This window comes from Littorina saxatilis, unplaced genomic scaffold, assembly GCF_037325665.1.
Source record: "Littorina saxatilis isolate snail1 unplaced genomic scaffold, US_GU_Lsax_2.0 scaffold_437, whole genome shotgun sequence".
In the NCBI taxonomy this organism is placed as follows: domain Eukaryota; kingdom Metazoa; phylum Mollusca; class Gastropoda; order Littorinimorpha; family Littorinidae; genus Littorina; species Littorina saxatilis.
The window spans coordinates 53,535-72,880 of NW_027128090.1; the positions used below are offsets into that span (position 1 = coordinate 53,535).

At 41.1% G+C, this 19,346-nt stretch overlaps 1 long non-coding RNA gene across 1 annotated transcript; it reads left to right on the plus strand.

The window, feature by feature from the left end:
- Positions 1-280: 280 nt before the first annotated feature.
- On the plus strand, positions 281-17,083 carry LOC138956459 (uncharacterized). The gene is made up of 4 exons (XR_011452660.1): positions 281-847; positions 2,622-2,758; positions 5,143-5,253; positions 9,234-17,083. It is a non-coding gene; the product is annotated as an uncharacterized lncRNA (long non-coding RNA).
- Positions 17,084-19,346: the final 2,263 nt, after the last annotated feature.

Here is a 19,346-nt window from a genome sequence, read left to right on the forward strand (position 1 = left end):
GTTTGAATCAGGGTGAAAGGTTGGGGGTCGGAACATTTGTGTGCAAAGTTTCATGAAGATCTGTCCAGTAAATTTCTATGAATCGCACACCACACACACACACACACACACACACACACACACACACACACACACACACACACACACACGTATAAATATATATCATTGTGTGGAGTGGTGCAGAGAAAAAAGAGTTTTTTGAATTCTGTATATATATATATATATATATATATATATATATATATATATATATATATATATATATATATATATATATATATATATATATATATATATACTTTTAAAATGTCTTGGATCTGGGGACATCTGTAAGTGTGAGAGCGTGGATCTGGGAACATTCTGTGGTTATGGGAACATTAGCATGTTCTCATATCCAAGGTAACCTCAAAATGTAATTTTCGTGTTCAGCTTGACCATTGAGGGGTTTTAACTCGTGTTCCCAAAAGCATTTGAGTTCTGACTTGGTTGTCCCCCTTCCCTTGCTACAGATCTCTGCATCGTCAAACAATCTCTTCTGAGCTTTTAGCATTCTTGTGCTTACGACACTAAAAAAAAAAAAAAAATTATCTCTCTCTCTCTTTTTTTTTTTTAACATTGCTGTGTAAAATAAAACTGTAAAATAACTATTTTACAGGTTTATTTCACAAGTTTATCTTATATTTTCTGAACATTTGGAAATAATTGCTTTACCTCAGTGAAATATTTATTATTGTTTAGAGCGTAAGCGATAAGCGATCCGGGCCTTTTCAAGAAATCTGAACAATGAACATGGTCGCTGCATGGGATTTTTTTCCCTTTCGTACAATCAGGCACACCACTCGTACAGGTAAGCCTTAGATTTTATGTAGCGCACTTTATAAGAACAGTGTTATATCTATTTATTTGAGTTAGGCATTGAAGATTTGAGAGGGCTTCTTCGCATCGAAGGAGTCTCTTCTGAGTGGGAATTCCGCTGTGAATTGATAGTTCTGGTCAATGGCTGTCTAAGACTAATCGGCCCTCGAAGGCAATCACTGACGTGAAGTGCACCGGGAGTGACTATTGCAACGACTGTCGTGTCCAGCGTTGTGTTTGTCAATGAGGTTCTTGAAAGCATTTGTACTGGGAGCCCGTTTAATGTTAGTTGTTAGTTTGTTCCAGTCATTTGTAACTCTATAGCTGAAAGCAAATTTTCTTGTATTGTTATTAACTTATTATCATGTCTTTCTTTTTGTATTTTGTCAGTACTGTTACGTGTTACAACAATGTTAGTCTGCGGTGATTTAAAAAAGAAATCTTTGTTAGTGTCATCAATGTCGTTAAATATTATATACGCTTGTATTAGGTCCCCTCTCTTTCTTCTTGCCTTTAGTGTAGGCAAAGTCAAGTATCTTAGTCTCTCTTCATATGTGTAGTCTTTTATTTCGTAAATCAGTTTAGTAGCTCTTCTTTGGACTCTTGCGATTGATGTTGATTGGCGTACTAGTCTCGGAAACCAGGCAGGATTGCCGTATTCTAGATGAGGTCGTACTAGTGTACACTCCACTCTCTGTTCCAGGAGGCTGTTCTCTGAAAATCCACCAGTACCTAGGAATGGCAGTGACACTGTACTCTAGGACCAACACAGCTAGTGTTTCAAATGTTACCTTTTTGTTTCAGGAGTCCTTGAATATATTCTAGTCATTTTTTCCCATTTATTTTAAGTTCATATCATATTTGACAAATAGGTGGCGTGATCTAACCATGTTTACCTGGTTGATTCTGACGGTTGGCAGTTTAAGTTTCTGGCAATTGCCAAAGTTGAACGTTTATTGTCATTAAATGGCAAAATTAATTTGAAGTCACGTTATAACTTATTGTGGAAAATCAGCTCCCTCTCTCTCTCTTTCCCCTCCCACACTCACACACAAACACACACACATGCGTGTGTGCTGACACAAATTTGTGATTTACTTTAAAATTAACAAGGGTGCCGCGGTCAATTGTAGACGGTAAGACCTATTACTTTTTTAAAGCCAGGACATTTGGACCTATTGATTTCTTACGGTCAGGTCCAAATGACCTATTGTCCTCTAACGCTGGCAGCAACACTGATGTAGATGAAATATTCATGAGGACGTCCCTCTGCAATATTATCCCAGCTATCTAAATAGACTGGAAGAACAAAAAGTGATTGCATGGAGACCTGATCAGAAATAGAGGGTTATAACTGACATTTATCTGCAATTAAATTGCTTTAAACTGACGGTTGCCAAATTGGGTTGTGAGTGAAGCGTAGCTCTGGCTTGTCACTCACTTCCACTACACATAAATGCGCGCAAGGATTTAGTTCTTCAAACATTTCTGCTTTCTGTAGCTATGCAGGGTTTGTGGATGTGGAACGTGGGAATATTACAGTTTGGAAGGTGAGGATTCTGATAGACTCGATGCAAATTGTCCGAACTATAGCTATGGCGTGCCCCTTTAATAGCTCATAATGATTAGCCAAATATGGAAAGGCAAAACTAGATTCAAGTAGCTGAAAATTGAAACACGAATGGCGGCTTGATTGAAACTTTACGAAATGGAAATCCTGTGTTTTCCAACACATGAATGTACAAATCAGTGTTTTGGGTCTACAGAACACGACAAATCCCGTCCAAGTCCACTTCAACACAACTTCACAAGCCCATGTCTTCAGAACTTCGCAATTCCATGTGTATACGAGACCACGAAAGTCACACATTGGCTGGATTCATGTCCTGACGACATATCTGTGGTAAGTTTAAAGGCTGTCTCCATGGTAAAAAAAAATACTGAAATAACCATTTGTTTCTCTTTCTTCTTTCAATTTAATGACTTATGCGCTAGACTTACTTACTTACTTACTGCCTTTCACGCCTGTTGGCGTGTAGGGCAGCGACAAAGGACCTCCACTTTTGTCTGTCTCTTGCAAGCCTTTCCAGGGTCGCCCAGGAGTGGTTGAGGTCCTTTGATTCCCCCTCCACTGTACGTCTCCAAGTCTGCTTGGGTCTTCCCCGCTTCCTCTTTCCTTCTGGGGTCCATCGAAGTGCCACCTTGGGAATGGAGTCGTTTTCCATTCGTAGTACATGGCCAATCCATCTCCATCTTCTCTGGGTTATGAGTGTCTCCATTTCTTCCATGTTGCATCGTTGGAGAAGGTCGTTGTTAGAGATCTTTCTGGGCCAGAATATTCTCTATGCGCTAGAGTTCGTATTCAATATGTTCCAGTGAAGATAATGACTCACTTTTCTAACCCGTATTCTCAAAAGCTCGGGAGAAAACGAAAGAAAATAATGTCCCTCTCTGGAAGTGACGTGTGGCTGGTGGCTTGATTCGGCCTTCCGCCATTTTGACAGAGATGGGAGAGTGAACCACAGCTTCGCGTAACAATCTGAACACGCATGCCGCATCAAATTGTCAATAGACAACCACTGATGTTGATAAAGTAAGAGATCTGTCTTACATAATTGAGTTTCGGCGCTGTTTGGTTGCAAAGAAATGTGCGCAGTCTATATCACAAGTAGGTTTGGAAAGTGCATTTTCCGATGATATCGACGCAGCTAAGTATCAGGATCAGGAATATTGCGTCGCGGAACCTTTCAGATTATGACGCAATGTTGGCAAGAGAGCGCCTCGCCTAGCCCTACTTAAAACGATTTAAAACCTATCATTTTGGAATTTGTTCTCTTCCATAAAAAGTCTGAAGTCCATTGCTACTAAATTAAATAGCCTCTGGACTTATTTGAAAAATACACCCTTTCCTAATAGTTTTCTTAGTGCTGGCAATCAATAGTACTAGTAATGAGAGGGATGCACGACTCGTACCCTTTGATGACAGTGAGGGGCGACATTTGTATTGTTGTAGGCTATAATACAAATGTCGCCCCTCACTGTCATTAGGGCTAAATGTCACTTTTGTTAACTCCTTCATGATACGAACCCACCTTACTGTCACGGGACGCAGGGGTGGCCACATTTTTGTCAATTCAGCTTTCCCCGGGTATGTAACATGTCATTTTTAACTTACCCGCACAAAAATCAGGTTACCCACAATCTGAATGCAAAAACTCGTCCCCACCCCTACACACAGTCATGGAGTTGCGCTCACGCACACTCCACTGTCGAAATCTAACCAAGGAAATTCGTCCTTCCATTCTGGCAAAAACCTTCTGACACGTTTTGATCTGTCGCAGTGTCGATTCTAGACCGCGCATTCCCGCAAATATGAAAGAAATCCCGCAAAAATAAAATTTGGATGCGCGCCTTTTCACGCAAAGAAATACCAATTCCCGCATTTTCAAACATCTTGTGCATGCGCGATATAATAAATATAATTTCGTCAAACAGCCTAGCGTTGCAGAGCGTAAGCGCTTGCAATCTTTTTGAGACAAGTGAGGCCCTGACAAGGATGTTTACATTTACCTATGTTTTCAAAAGTTACATTTTCCCTAAACATCCTTATCAGGGCCTCACTTGTCTCAAAAAGATTCACTTTTTCTCCCACAAGTCTTTGCTTCCCTTTGTGGTCACTTCCTGTTTTACATTCAAAATGGCCACCACGATAAGTGAAAGCGTGGATTTTTTCAAGAATGGAGACCCATGTGCAAATCAGCTTGACGACAAGTTGCCAAGTGAGGCAAAACATCCAAATAAATGGTCTTGGAAGTGGATGAAGGAGTTAGATTCTCAAAAAAGATAATGGAGTTTATGATTAAGAAGTTTCTGTTGTGCATGCAACGATGAAATTACATACACCTGACTTCACTCTTCAGGCAAGAAAGCCATCAGGAACCATACGTTGGTTCTCTCTCTCTCTCTCTCTCTCTCTCTCTCTCTCTCTCTCTCTCTCTCTCTCTCTCTCTCTCTCTCTCTTTGAAGTCTCTCTCTCTCTCTCTTTGAAGTCTCTCTCTCTCTCTTTGAAGTCTCTCTCTCTCTCTCTCTCTCTCTCTCTCTCTCTCTCTCTCTCTCTCTCTCTCTCTCTCTCTTTGAAGTCGTGGGGGCAATGACGGCCTCCGGGATGCCACAGATTCCATCCTCCCCCAGCCTAGAGACTGGGACTTTTTGTTCTTATTTACGATAGAGTGACATAAATCAATAATTAGCAAAGATTCTATAATTTTAAACTAATCTTTGTTTCAGTTGGTCATGGTGATTTGGGCAATGACAACACCGGCATCGTGGGTGATTTGGGCAGCGATGACCCCTCCGTCAAGGATTGCGACGTGACGAGCACACATGCAGAACCGCTTGGTATGTTTATACCGCCACCATCATAAGTGACGGTTTCTGAGACTTCCACTACTCGTGCAGAACTTCTGATTGGAGAAACTCGAGGTCAAAGCTTGTTCCCAAATGTTCTTATTATTATTTCACATTGCTCAACATCCAGTTAGCAACACAGGCTAGATGTTAAGCAACGTGAAATAATAATAACACATTTTGGGACAAACTTTGACCTGTAGTTTCTCCAATCAGAAGCTTCTGCACGAGTAATGGAAGTCGCAGAAACCGCCACAATATTATTTAAATTTTATTTATATATAGATGCTACATGTCGGGTTCATCTACGGGGCTAGTGACAGACCGCCAATGATGTTTTTTGTTGTTTTTTAGTTGGCAGCATGGGGATATCTTGAGAAGGCTCTCCGTAGTCGGCTAGACGTTAAGCAATGCTAATAATAATAATAATAGCACTTGAGCAAAGAGCTAAAACATTTCGAGGTACGGTAGAGTGTTTGACATAAATAATAATAATAATACGAATATTTATAACGCGCACATATCTCCCCAACAGGCGACTCAAGGCGCACATACACTCATTCACACACACGGAGACTTAAAGTCACCAACACACACACACACCAGCAACCATTAAAATATGTACAGTTATTCAAGGTGGGATGGACAATGATAATGGACAACAGGAGGGGGGGAACATGTACACAGGGAGATAGTGATCAAGGGGGAGGTCGAAGAGAAGGTAGAGCAGTATAGGTATTTGGGGGTGATTATAGACAATAAGTTGACATGGAAACCAAACTCTGATGCCCTTGTGAAGAAACTCCACTCTCGCCTGTACTTTTTGAGAAAACTCAGGTCTTTTAACATCTGCAGACAAGAAATCCTTCAGATGTTTTACACTTCAACGTGCAATAGTGTGTTGTACTTTGGCTCCGTGTGTTGGGGTGGCAACATCAACAAGCAAGACAGGGATAGATTAGATAAATTCATCAGGAAAGCAAGTGGGGTGGTTGGGAGGAAGCAGGACAATTTCACATCAACACATGAACGACGACTGACTGACAAGGTACAGAAGATTTTGGCTGACGACTCGCACCCACTCAGACCGGAATTTGACAGTAGACGGACAGACAGGAGCAACAAATTCAGACAACCAACCGCAAGATCCACACGCTACAGAAATTCGTTCATTCCATCTGCAATTCACATCTTCAATTCTCAGGTGGGGCGGTAGATGCTGGTGTTGTCGCTCTGATGCACGGGGTCAGTGTTCTGTATTGTTTCAGTATTGTTGATTTTGTTTTGCATGATTATATACTCTTATTCTACTCTCTTAGACAATATGTGATAACCGGCAAGGTGCTGACTTTCTTTTGTGCATTGTTGATGGTGAATGCATGTTAATTTATTTTTAATATACTTTCTTATGTGATAACCAATGTGCTATATTTTCTCAGGACAATGAACAAATGTTTATTTTGAATGTTTTATGTATGTTATTATTACGGACACAAACGCTCAGCAATGTAATTTCTCTTTTAGAGATTAATAAAGTTATTGTATTGTATTGTATTGTATTGGGGTGGGCAGTGTAGAATGCATGGATTATGTGGAAAAAAGGAATGTCTTGAGTGCAGATTTGAATGATTCGAGGGACTGTTGTTGACGGAGGGGGAGAGGTAGTGTGTTCCATTGGCTAGGTGCTTGGAAAGAAAATGAGCGTTGACCTGCTGTTTTGAGTTTGGTGTGGGGGATGTTGAGCTTGAGGGAGCCGGCAGATGATCTGAGTGCTCGTGAAGGGACATAGAGAGAGAGAGAGTCGGAGAGATAGGCAGGGGCGAGACCATGGAGGCTTTTGTATGTGATACGAGCAGGAACGGGCAACCAGTGGAGCTGATTTAGGAGGGGGGTGATATGATCTCCCTTTTTCTTTCGTAAGGCAAGACGGGCAGAGCTATTTTGAATGCGTTGGAGACGAGAGATAGAAGAAGAGGGAAGACCCGCCAAGAGAGAGTTACAATAGTCAAGACGTGAGAGAATGGTGGACGTGACCAGTTTGGCGGTAGCATCTGTGGTGAGGTACTTGCGGATAGTGGCGATGCGGCGGAGTTGGAAGTAGCAGGTGCGAGAGACAGAAGAGATGTGTTGTTTCATGGAAAGGGTGTTGTCTAGAGTGACTCCGAGGTTTTTGACAGCAGAAGACAGAGGGACAGAAGAGTCAGAGAGTTGATGAGAGTCGGAAGTGGCTTTGGAGAGTTTGGATGTAGTGCCTATTAGGATAGCTTCAGTTTTGTTGCTATTGAGCTGAAGTTTGATTTCTGTCATCCAATTCTGCACGTCAGTGATAGTGTCAGAGATAGAGGAAAGAAGAGATTCAGACTGGTCAGGGGAAGAGCTGTTGTGAAGTTGAGAGTCGTCGGCAAAAGAGTGGTGGAGAACGTTGTGTCGGTCAAGGATGTGGTCAAGAGGTTGAGTGTAGAGAGTAATTAGTACAGGCCCAAGGACTGAGCCCTGAGGGACTCCGCACTCAAGCCTGATGGGGTCAGAGTTCAGTTTGTCAATCGAAACAGTCTGGTAGCGGTCGGTGAAATAAGAAGAGAACCAAGAAAGAGCTGTGCTATGGATACCAAAGGTGTGCTGAAGGCGTTGAAGGAGGATGTTGTGGTCGACTGTGTCAAAGGCCGCTGATAGATCAAGTAGAGCGACGGCAGAGATTTCAGCTTGGTCAGTGGCAAGGAGGAGATCAGTAGTGATTTTGAGAAGGGCAGTTTCGGTGGAGTGGTGAGGACGATAGGCAGATTGAAGCGGAGAGAGAAGATTGTTGCAAAGAAGGTGAGAGTTGAGTTGTTTTAGGACGACTCTTTCAAGGAGTTTGGAGATGAAGGAAAGGTTTGAGACAGGGCGGTAGTTGCTGAGAGTGTTTGGGTCGAGCGATGGTTTCTTCAGTAGATGTTTGACAATAGCAGTCTTAAAGGAGTTGGGGACAGTGCCTGTTTGCAGAGAAGTGTTGATGATTTTGAGAATAGAAGGGAGGAGTTCAGGAAGACAGTCAGAGTAGAGTTGTGTGGGAAGAGGGTCAAGGTCACAGGTTTTCAAGGTCATTTCTTTGAGGACTTTCTCCAGGTCAGTGAGAGTGAGAGGCTGAAAGTGTGTGAAGGGAGTGCCTGTAAATGCAGGAGGAGTTTCAGAGTTTTGGTGTGGGATTTTGTCTAGTTTGTCACGGATGGTTTGGATCTTGTTATGGAAGTAATCAGAGAAAGCTTGCGACAGTTTGGAGGGGTCGATGTTGTTGGGCAAGGGAGAAGCAGAAGAGCAGCCAAGAAGGTCATTCACTGTGGAGAAGAGTGTTTTGGCAGAGGTTGTTTCACAGATTTTGGTGCTGTAGTGCGATTGTTTGGCGTCTGCGATGAGTGTCTGAGCATGTTCCATTTGCTTGTTGTAAATCTGTCTGTCAACTACCAGCTTTGAGGTTCGCAACTTCCTCTCTGCTCGGCGACGCAACTGTTTTGTATACTTAACTTCAGCTGTGATCGAGGGTGCAGAAGGCCAATCTACGATGAGTTTGGTTTTTGCGGGTGCATGTTCGTCAAGAAGTGTGCTGAGAGTGGAGTCGTAATGACGTACAGGGTCTGAGGATACCGGAGGATCAAGCAGTCGGCGGGCTGCTTCTGCGCGAAATGTGTCAGTGTTAACTTCTTTGAGGTTACGGCGGACTACGCGCTTTTTCTGTTTGGATGGTTTGGCCATCTTAAGAGAGAACAAAACTGCAGAATGATCGGATCTGAGGTAGTCATTCAGCAGGATGTCGTACACCAGGTCAGTGGACTCGTGGGTGACAATCCAGTCAATGATGTGTGTTTTGCGTGTGGGAGCGTCTACATGCTGTTTGAGGTCGTGACAGTCAAGAAGGTCCATCGTCTGTCTTGTGTCGGTGTTATAAATCAACAATAAGCAAAGATTCTATAATTTTAAACTAATCTTTGTTTCAGTGGGTCATGGTGATTTGGGCAATGACAACACCGGCATCGTGGGTGATTTGGGCAATGACGACACTGGCATCGTGGGTGATTTGGGCAATGAAGACACTGGCATCGTGGGTGATTTGGGCAATGACGACACTGGCATCGTGGGTGATTTGGGCAATGACGACACCGGCATCGTGGGTGATTTGGGCAATTCGTAGCTGATTTGGGCAATGACGACACCGGCATCGTGGCTGATTTGGGCAATGACGACACCGGCATCGTGGGTGATTTGGGCAATGACAACACCGGCATCGTGGGTGATTTGGGGAGCGATGACTCCTCCGTCAAGGATTGCGACTACACATGTCGCACACATGCAGAACCGCTTGGTATGTTTATACCGCCACCATCATATGTGACGGTTTCTGCGACTTCCATTACTCGTGCAGAATCTTCTGATTGGAGAAATTCGAGTTCAAAGTTTGTTTAAAAAAAATGTTATTTTACATTGCTCAACGTCAAGTTAGCAACATTTTGGTACATACTTTGACCTCTAGTTTCTCCAATCAGACGCTTCTGCGCGAGTAATGGAAGTCGCAGAAACCGCCACAATATTATTTCAATTTTATTTATATATAGATGCTACATGTCGGGTTCTAGTGGACATACTCTTATAATATCTAAATACTTTTGCTACTACTAATAACATGCATTGTTTATTACCTAATTAAAGGCTCCCGCAGTGGGGCACTGCGGTTAAGAAATTAAAGGCCCCTCCTGTTTTTGGAACCGCAGGAGCTTTCTAGTTTGCTGTTAGGTAGATTTTTGGTTCCTCTTTCCTGTCATGCTCTCTTTTTCTTCATGAATTCTTTTCTTTTTTTCTGCCTTCTTGCTCATTCACCTGTATTTTTTCCAAAAATCTCTTCTCTTGCCGCTTGTCTCGCGATTCATGTATAGTTTAATCTGTTAGTGTTCTGATGTAAGTCCAGCAGTAGATAGGTTAAGCCTATTTTAACATACTGGAAACTGGTAATCTTCCAGTAGGTATTAATTTAGTTTTACTAAAGCCTGCTGGGACACAAGTAATAGGTTAGTGCATTTGTAAACAGGAATCGCTTGACAAGTGGCCCCCTTCATCCCCCCCTTCCTCGTCCTGATATGGCTCTGCGTAGTCGGCTGGACGTTAAGCAAAAAATAAACAAACAAAAAAAAATAATTAAAGGCAGAGGTCGACAAAGCTCATGAAGACAAGCGTAAATTCAAGCTGGTCTCATGCTGAAATACAAACTTTAATAAATGGTTTTGGGCATCTCCTTCAAAAAGGCATGTATCCGTCAGGGAAGATAATTCAAGCCGCAATTAACCAAAATACTTGTCTCAACAATAGAACATGTATGAATGTGCGAGCAAAGCTTCAGCACTAAATGAAGACACGGTTTTAAGATGGACTAGCTGAAGTTGTGGGCAAAGACAGCATGTTGTTGCTTTTTGGCGAAAGCTTACTGAAGAAATATGGACCAGCTAGAAAAAATGACATAGCACAGAGATTGAGACAACTTGCTGGTCTGTTGGTGCAATATGTAGAGCAAACCTATTCATTACATCTTACCATATAACAGTGGCACAGGCACGGTTGGCCTAGTGGTAAGGCGTCCGCCCCGTGATCGGGAGGTCGTGGGTTCGAACCCCGGCCAGGTCATACCTAAGACTTTAAAATTGGCAATCTAGTGGCTGCTCCGCCTGGCGTCAGGCATTATGGGGTTAGTGCTAGGACTGGTTGGTCCGGTGTCAGAAGAATGTGACTGGGTGAGACATGAAGCCTGTGCTGCGACTTCTGTCTTGTGTGCTGCGACTTCTGTCTTGTGTGTGGCGCACGTTATATGTCAAACCAGCACCGCCCTGATATGGCCCTTCGTGGTCGGCTGGGTGTTAAGCAAAAAAAAACCACAATATAACAGGGGCTCATTTTGAAATTGAGGTTGTCAAGAGGAATGTAATCGGACATTTTTCAAACTAATCGCACCATCGATGCAAACTGCATGCACTCGCACAAATAAATGAAATCTACACACAGCAACACCGACAGCTTTAAATGATTTTAATGTCATTAAAACGGTTTAAACCCAAATAAAATTGAATGAAATCTCACAGATAAATTTACAATGACTATCTGTCTTGCTTGAAGAAAAGAAAAAAACGAAAAGGGAGTGGAACACGGCAACACACATTCTGAGTCACTCCAGGAGCTTCAACAGAAACACAGGTGACGATCGCGGAATGTTGATGTTGAGAACGTCTGACGCATGCAGTATGCGTGCGGTAGCTATTTTCCGCGAAACCCTGCGGAACCCCGGGGGTACCCCGCGAAACCCCGCTTCGGCTTCCGTAATAAGAAAACATTTTGTACCGGTGTCTTAGAGTTTAATAGCTGACAAGGAAATTGAGTAACAAAATAGCGATAAGTCCGACCCCGAAATGAGACCCTGATGTAATACTATTATTTGCTGGGCTATACAAGTTATGTAGGTATGCATGCATGACCCTGGGTCTTGCTGTATGACTGGGAATTGCAGATATGTTCTTCAAAAGATTATGCCGTGTCTGAAGCATCAATATAAACGCTTATAGCTCACAGCTGAAAAGAACACTTCCTTACTAGTACGAAACCAAATGACAAACTATCAATTTGAATACAACACAGCTTCATAAGAACTGCTCAAACAAGGACCAATAAAAGAGAAAACTGAAGACCGTGGCCTAAATCTTACAAGTTTGAAGTTAAAACAAGTTTTGCAAACAATACATGTGAAAGAATGTTGTTATGCCTGAATATTAAAAAAAATTAGTTAGTGTTCCCAGAAACTTGAAATTTGGCATTGTTGTTTGTATGTCGACCTAGTACCCAAATATATATAGACATTCTGGAAAACGTTATTTGTTTAGGAATATGGGGAACGTGGATATGGGGACCTTATTAATATTATGTTTTCACATATATATTTAAATCCTAAACAAATAACGTTTTCCAGAATGTATATATATTTGGGTACTAGGTCGACATATAAACCACAGTGCGAAATTTCAACTTTCTGGATGTTCTATGTACCATTGTTAAATATCTAGTTATAAGTTCTTTTTTAGTTATACTTTTAAAACGACAAGACATGAACATGTATGTCCTTTTTTTTAATTTTTTTTATTTTATTGTTGTTATGTTTGTTTGTTTGTGTGTGTGTTGATCGATTTAATTTTTTTTTAAAGTTAGTGTTCCCAGAAACTTGTATTATATATATAATAAAAGTTTCTGGGAACACTAACTAATTTTTTTAATATTCAGGCATAACAACATTCTGTCACATGTATTGCTTGCAAAACTTGTTTTAACTTCAAACTTGTAAGATTAAGGCCACGGTCTTCAGTTTTCTCTTTTATTGGTCCTTGTTTGAGCAGTTCTTATGAAGCTAACTCTGACACCAGCCGGTTATTTGGGAACTCGTTTTCAACTGCTTGCAGAAAGTTGAAATTTGTCATTGTGGTTTATATGTCGACTTAGTACCCAAATATAAAAAGACATTCTGGAAAATGTTATTTGTAGGATTTAAATATATATATATATGAAAACATAATAAGGTCCCCATATCCACGTTCCCAAAAAGCTTGTCTGAATATAATAATATATATAATAAATGTTTCTGGGAACACTAACTTTTTTTTTAATATTCAGGCATAACAACATTCTTTCACATGTTTTGTTTGCAAAACTTGTTTTAACTTCAAACCTGTAAGATTAAGGCCACGGTCTTCAGTTTTCTCTTTTATTGGTCCTTGTTTGAGCAGTTCTTATGAAGCTGTTTTGTATTCAAATTGATAGTTTGTCATTTGGTTTCGTACTAGTAAGGAAGTGTTCTTTTCAGCTGTGAGCTATAAGCGTTTATATTGATGCTTCAGACACGGCATAATCTTTTGAAGAACATATCTGCAATTCCCAGTCATACAGCAAGACAAAAATTGGCTCTTTGCAGTCTGCTGGGCTATACGCGATATGTTATGTATGTATGCATGGCCCTGGGTCTTGCTGTACGACCCTGGGTCTTGCTGTACGACCCTGGGTCTTGCTGTACGACCCTGGGTCTTGCTGTACGGCCCTGGGTCTTGCTGTATGACCCTGGGTCTTGCTGTACGGCCCTGGGTCTTGCTGTACGACCCTGGGTCTTGCTGTACGGCCCTGGGTCTTGCTGTACGGCCCTGGGTCTTGCTGTACGACCCTGGGTCTTGCTGTACGACCCTGGATCTTGCTGTACGACCCTGGGTCTTGCTGTATGACCATGGGTTTTCATGTCACGTACGACATACAAATCACGATGTTCAAAGTTTTGACGAATTGAGTGTGACTACGATTCGTAAAACTTGAAATAGGAAGGTGTTATTGCTGTGTTTGATTGGTCGATCTTTGTTTAATGACAAAACAATTGATAATGCCAAGATTTTTAATGTGTACATAGTTCCTTTTCAGCTTGTGATTTATAACTCATTGTGACAAGTTAAAGTTTGTGTAAGCCCTTAATAGACTCTTTGCAGTCCGCTGGGCTATACGCATTATGTATGTATGCATGACTCTGGGGATTGCTGTATGACCCTGGATCTTGCTGTATGACCCTCAATCTTGCTGTATGACCCTCGGTCTTGCTGTATGACCCTCGGTCTTGATCAACAATGATCTGCATTTTTACTCAATATTTTCCATGAAGTACTGGGATCCTTGTATTTCTATCTACTCTGCTTTAATCTTGCTAAGACAATTATGTTGAGACGTCATAAATCAGTACTGGTATATTCTCGGAATTGCGGTCTGGTACCCTGTGATATCGGTTTGAAAACTAGGGAAGGAGGCGATGTGAAGTGCCTTTAGTCGCTGCTGTCACAGTGGGGAGATTGCTAATCGGAGAAATGATTGCATGCAGAAAACGTGGTGATTATGATCCCACGTGACATTTTTACCGCCTTTCATTGTGTAAAAATAGCTTAAACGACAAAACAATTAATAATGCCAAGATTTTTAATGTGTACATAGTTCCTTTTCAACTTGTGATTTATAACTTGTTGTGACAAGTTAAAGTTTGTGTGGGCCCTTAATAGGCTCTTTGCGGTCTGCTGTAGGACCCTGTGTCTTGCTGTATGACCCTGTGTCTTGCTGTAGGACCCTGTGTCTTTCTGTAGGACCCTGTGTCTTGCTGTATGACCCTGTGTCTTGCTGTATGACCCTGTGTCTTGCTGTATGACACTGTGTCTTGCTGTATGACCCTGTGTTTTGCTGTAGGACCCTGTGTCTTGCTGTAGGACCCTGTGTCTTGCTGTAGGACCCTGTGTCTTGCTGTACGACCCTGTGTCTTGCTGTAGGACCCTGGGTCTTGCTGTAGGACCCTGTGTCTTGCTGTATGACCCTGGGTCTTGCTGTATGACCCTGGGTCTTGCTGTACGACCCTGGGTCTTGCTGTACGACCCTGGGTCTTGCTGTACGACCCTGGATCTTGCTGTATGACCCTCGGTCTTGCTGTACGACCCTGTGTCTTGCTGTATGACCCTGGGTCTTGCTGTACGACCCTGGGTCTTGCTGTACGACCCTGGGTCTTGCTGTACGACCCTGGGTTTTGCTGTATGATCCTGGGTCTTGCTGTATGACCCTGGGTCTTGCTGTATGATCCTGGGTCTTGCTGTATGACCCTGGATCTTGCTGTATGACCCTGGATCTTGCTTATGACCTTCGGTCTTGCTGTATGACCCTCGGTCTTGCTGTATGACCCTAGGTCTTGATGAACAAGGATCTGCATTTTTACTTAATATTTTCCACGAAGTACTGGGATCCTTGTATTTCTATCTACTCTGCTTTAATCTTGCTAAGACAATTATGTTGAGACGTCATAAATCAGTACTGGTATATTCTCGGAATTGCGGTCTGGTACCCTGTGATGTTGGTTTGAAAACTAGGGAAGGAGGCGATGTGAAGTGCCTTTAGTCGCTGGTGTCACAGTGGGAAGATTGCTAATCGGAGAAATGATTGCATGCAGAAAACGTGGTGATTATGATCCCACGTGACATTTTTACCGCCTTTTGCTGTGTAAAAAATAGCTTAAATGACATGTCTTAAAGCTCTGCTTAAACTCGTAGTAAACCTCGGTGTTTACGCAGGTTCCTAGCTAATCGTGTATAAACTTGTCTTGCAAAGAAGCAGAGTAGATAGAGATACAAGGATCACAGTTCTTCGTGGACATTATTTTATCCTCTTTTCTTTTTAAAACCTGGTTTTTACAAACAGGGGAAAGTACCTCATCGTTTCCAGAGCCTCACAATTATATGTCCTTGTAAACATGGTTTATCAGAAGGACTGGTGACATACCTTCATTGGTAATTTTTAGGTTTTTTTAGTTGGCAGCGTGGGGCGTTTTGAGACGGCTCGGTGTAGTCAGCTGGACGTTAAGCAATGTTTAATAATATATAATATGTTGCAAATCGTCACGCTAATGGGATAATTGCCTAACTCACTTTTGCAAGTTTTGAGAAAAAGCGATTTGTTCAGCAGCCTCTGCATTGAAGTTTGGGTTCTGTACTTCAGTAGAATGAACTTTAATCCAAATTTCTATTGATCTTGTTTACCATGGGATGCACATGCATAGACAGAAAAGCATGGGTATGCTGTTAAGATAACTGACTTATGAGTTAGGCAATTTTGCTGACATGGCATCAGCAACCGTTTCTCTTTGCAATTTCTTTTCGGAATTTTTACAGATGATTGACACAATTGTTGGCGTTATTATGGAACCGTTGTCTCAAAACTATCTAACTCTGAGTTAGGCAATTATCCTATTAGCGTAATGAAATGTATCATCAGATTTGATTTTGATTATTTTTTTTCCATTGAAATGCTTTTTTGATTTTGAATTTTGTTCCCAGGGTCCGCCCTGGGAGGTGGGGGGGGGGATCTCTTATTTTGGGTTCTTAGTCACCTCATGCGCCACAATGGGATAAGAACATATATTTAGGTGAGCCTTTATTGTCATTTTTAGTCACCCACCCAAAGGAAAGGGGGGTGACTGTTACTTTTGTCAGCGTCCCTGCCTGTGTCTATCCGTCTACACATACGGTTGGGTGATTTTAGGACCCGTGGTCCTTTTCTTGTTTATTTCTTTTTTTCTGCCTCCCCATTGTTCAGTCACCTGTTTCACTTTTACCATGGACTTTGATTCATGGTGTTTAAGAAATAACGATTTTCGATGTCAAAATAAAAGCTGAGTTGTGATTAATGTTTATTTCAGGTAAGAATTAACTTGGTGCGTAATTACACAACACGAAAAAAGATAAATGCAAGTACACAATTGGAAATATATTTAGTTTGATAATCTAATTCAATGAAAAGCCTGATTTCTGTACTTTTTTTTCTTGTTCTTGTTTTCTCTACTTGAGCACGTTTTTTTTTCTTTGAGAAGTATGTGTCCTCCGACTACGCATGGCTGTCTGTGTTAAAAGTATGTGTCCTTCGACGACGGTCGGCGAAGAATGTTTTTAGCGACTGTCGGCGAAGGTTAATCATGCTTAGTGACATCATATTTCTTCAAAATCATGTTTTTTGGGTGCGATTATTTTTTTGCAAACATATTACAAGTTAATAATTTTCGGTTCAATGACTATGCATAAGACTGTATTATCTTTAATGTTCTTTTTAGTTATCAGTAGATTTAAATGACTGTATTTTATTTTCGGTAACAATCCACCTTTTTGCAAGACGAGGTATGTCTTTTTCTTTAAAACAATAGTTGCTTATGTTATTGTTTGTGTTGTTGATGCTGGACTAATAAACAACAGTATCTGTTTAAAACCTTCATGAACAGTGTGTATTGTGTAAACAGGGAGTGACTGCAAGCGAGTATTGTGCTCTCTCTCTCTCTCTCTCTCTCTCTCTCGCTCTCGCTCTCTGTGTGTGTGTGTGTGCTATTTTTTTCCGCAAATATGTTCTTGCTCTCTCTCTCTCTCTCTCTCTCTCTCTCTCTCTCTCTCTCTCTCTCTCTCTCTCTCTCTCTCTCTCTCTCTCTCTCTCTCTCTCTCTCTCTCTCTCTCTCTCTCTCTCTCCCGCTCTCTCGCTCTGTGTGTGTGTGTGCTATTTTTTTCCGCAAATATGTTCTTCAAAAGATTATGCAGTGTCTGAAGCATCAATATAAACTTTATAAGCTCACAGCTGAAAAGAACACTTCCTTACTAGTACGAAACCAAATGACAAACTATCAATCAATCAATCAATCAATAGAATTTATTTCCAAAATGCAAAAGCACATGATTTTGTTTTAAATGTTGCAGTAAATCATATATCCACGTCCACACTCACATTCACACCCAAATTGTCACAGCATAAGAAACATGGTTAAATACTATTTGCACAACCGACTATCAATTTGAATACAACACAGCTTCATAAGAACTGCTCAAACAAGGACCAATAAAAGAGAAAACTGAAGACTGTGGCCTTAATCTTACAAGTTTGAAGTTAAAAAAAGTTTTGCAAACAATACATGTGAAAGAATGCTGTTATGCCTGAATATTAAAAAAAAAGTTAGTGTTCCCAGAAACTTTTATTATATATATTATATATTCAGACAAGGTTTTTGGGAACGTGGATATGGGGACCTTATTATGTTTTCATATATATATTTAAATCCTACAAATAACATTTTCCAGAATGTATTTTTGACTCACATGCGAAGCAAAAGTGAGTCTATGTACTCACCCGAGTCGTCCGTCCGTCCGTCCCCCCCCCGTCCGGACGTCCGTCCGTCCGTCCGGAAAACTTTAACGTTGGATATTTCTTGGACACTATTCAGTCTATCAGTACCAAATTTGGCAAGATGGTGTATGATGACAAGGCCCCAAAAAACATACATAGCATCTTGACCTTGCGTCAAGGTCGCAGGGGCCATAAATGTTGTCTAAAAAACAGCTATTTTTCCCATTTTTCCCATTTTCTCTGAAGTTTTTGAGATTGAATACCTCACCTATATATGATATATAGGGCAAAGTAAGCCCCATCTTTTGATACCAGTTTGGTTTACCTTGCTTCAAGGTCAAGGTCACAGGAGCTCTTCAAAGTTGGATTGTATACATATTTTGAAGTGACCTTGACCCTGAACTATGGAAGATAACTGTTTCAAACTTAAAAATTATGTGGGGCACATGTTATGCTTTCATCATGAGACACATTTGGTCACATATGATCAAGGTCAAGGTCACTTTGACCCTTATGAAATGTGACCAAAATAAGGTAGTGAACCACTAAAAGTGACAATATCTCATGGTAGAAAGAGCCAATTAGCACCATTGTACTTCCTATGTCTTGAATTAACAGCTTTGTGTTGCATGACCTTGGATGACCTTGACCTTCACATGTATTTTGGTAGGAAAAATGTGTAAAGCAGTTCTTATAGTGTATGATGTCATTGCTAGGTTTAGTTATTTGACCTTGACCCTGAAGGTCAAGCTCATGTAAAGGTCAAGGTCAAGCATGTGAGTCGTATGGGCTTTGCCCTTCTTGTTATATTTGGGTACTAAGTCGACATATAAACCACAATGCCAAATTTCAACTTTCTGCAAGCAGTTGAAAACGAGTTCCCAAATAACCGGCTGGTGTCGAGTTAGCTTCATAAGAACTGCTCAAACAAGGACCAATAAAAGAGAAAACTGAAGACCGTGGCCTTAATCTTACAAGTTTGAAGTTAAAACAAGTTTTGCAAACAATACATGTGAAAGAATGTTGTTTCACCTGAATATTAAAAAAAAAAGTTAGTGTTCCCAGAAACTTTTATTATATATAGTATATATTCAGACAAGCTTTTTGGGAACGTGGATATGGGGACCTTCTTATGTTTTCATATACCTAATAATAACATTTTCCAGAATGTCTTTTTATATTTGGGTACTAAGTCGACATATAAACCACAATGCCAAATTTCAACTTGCTGCAAGCAGTTGAAAACAAGTTCCCAAATAACCAGCTGGTGTCAGAGTCCCCATATCCAATGTATTATGTCTATATATATATATATATATATATATATATATATATATATATATGTGACAGTCCATCACAAAATCAGT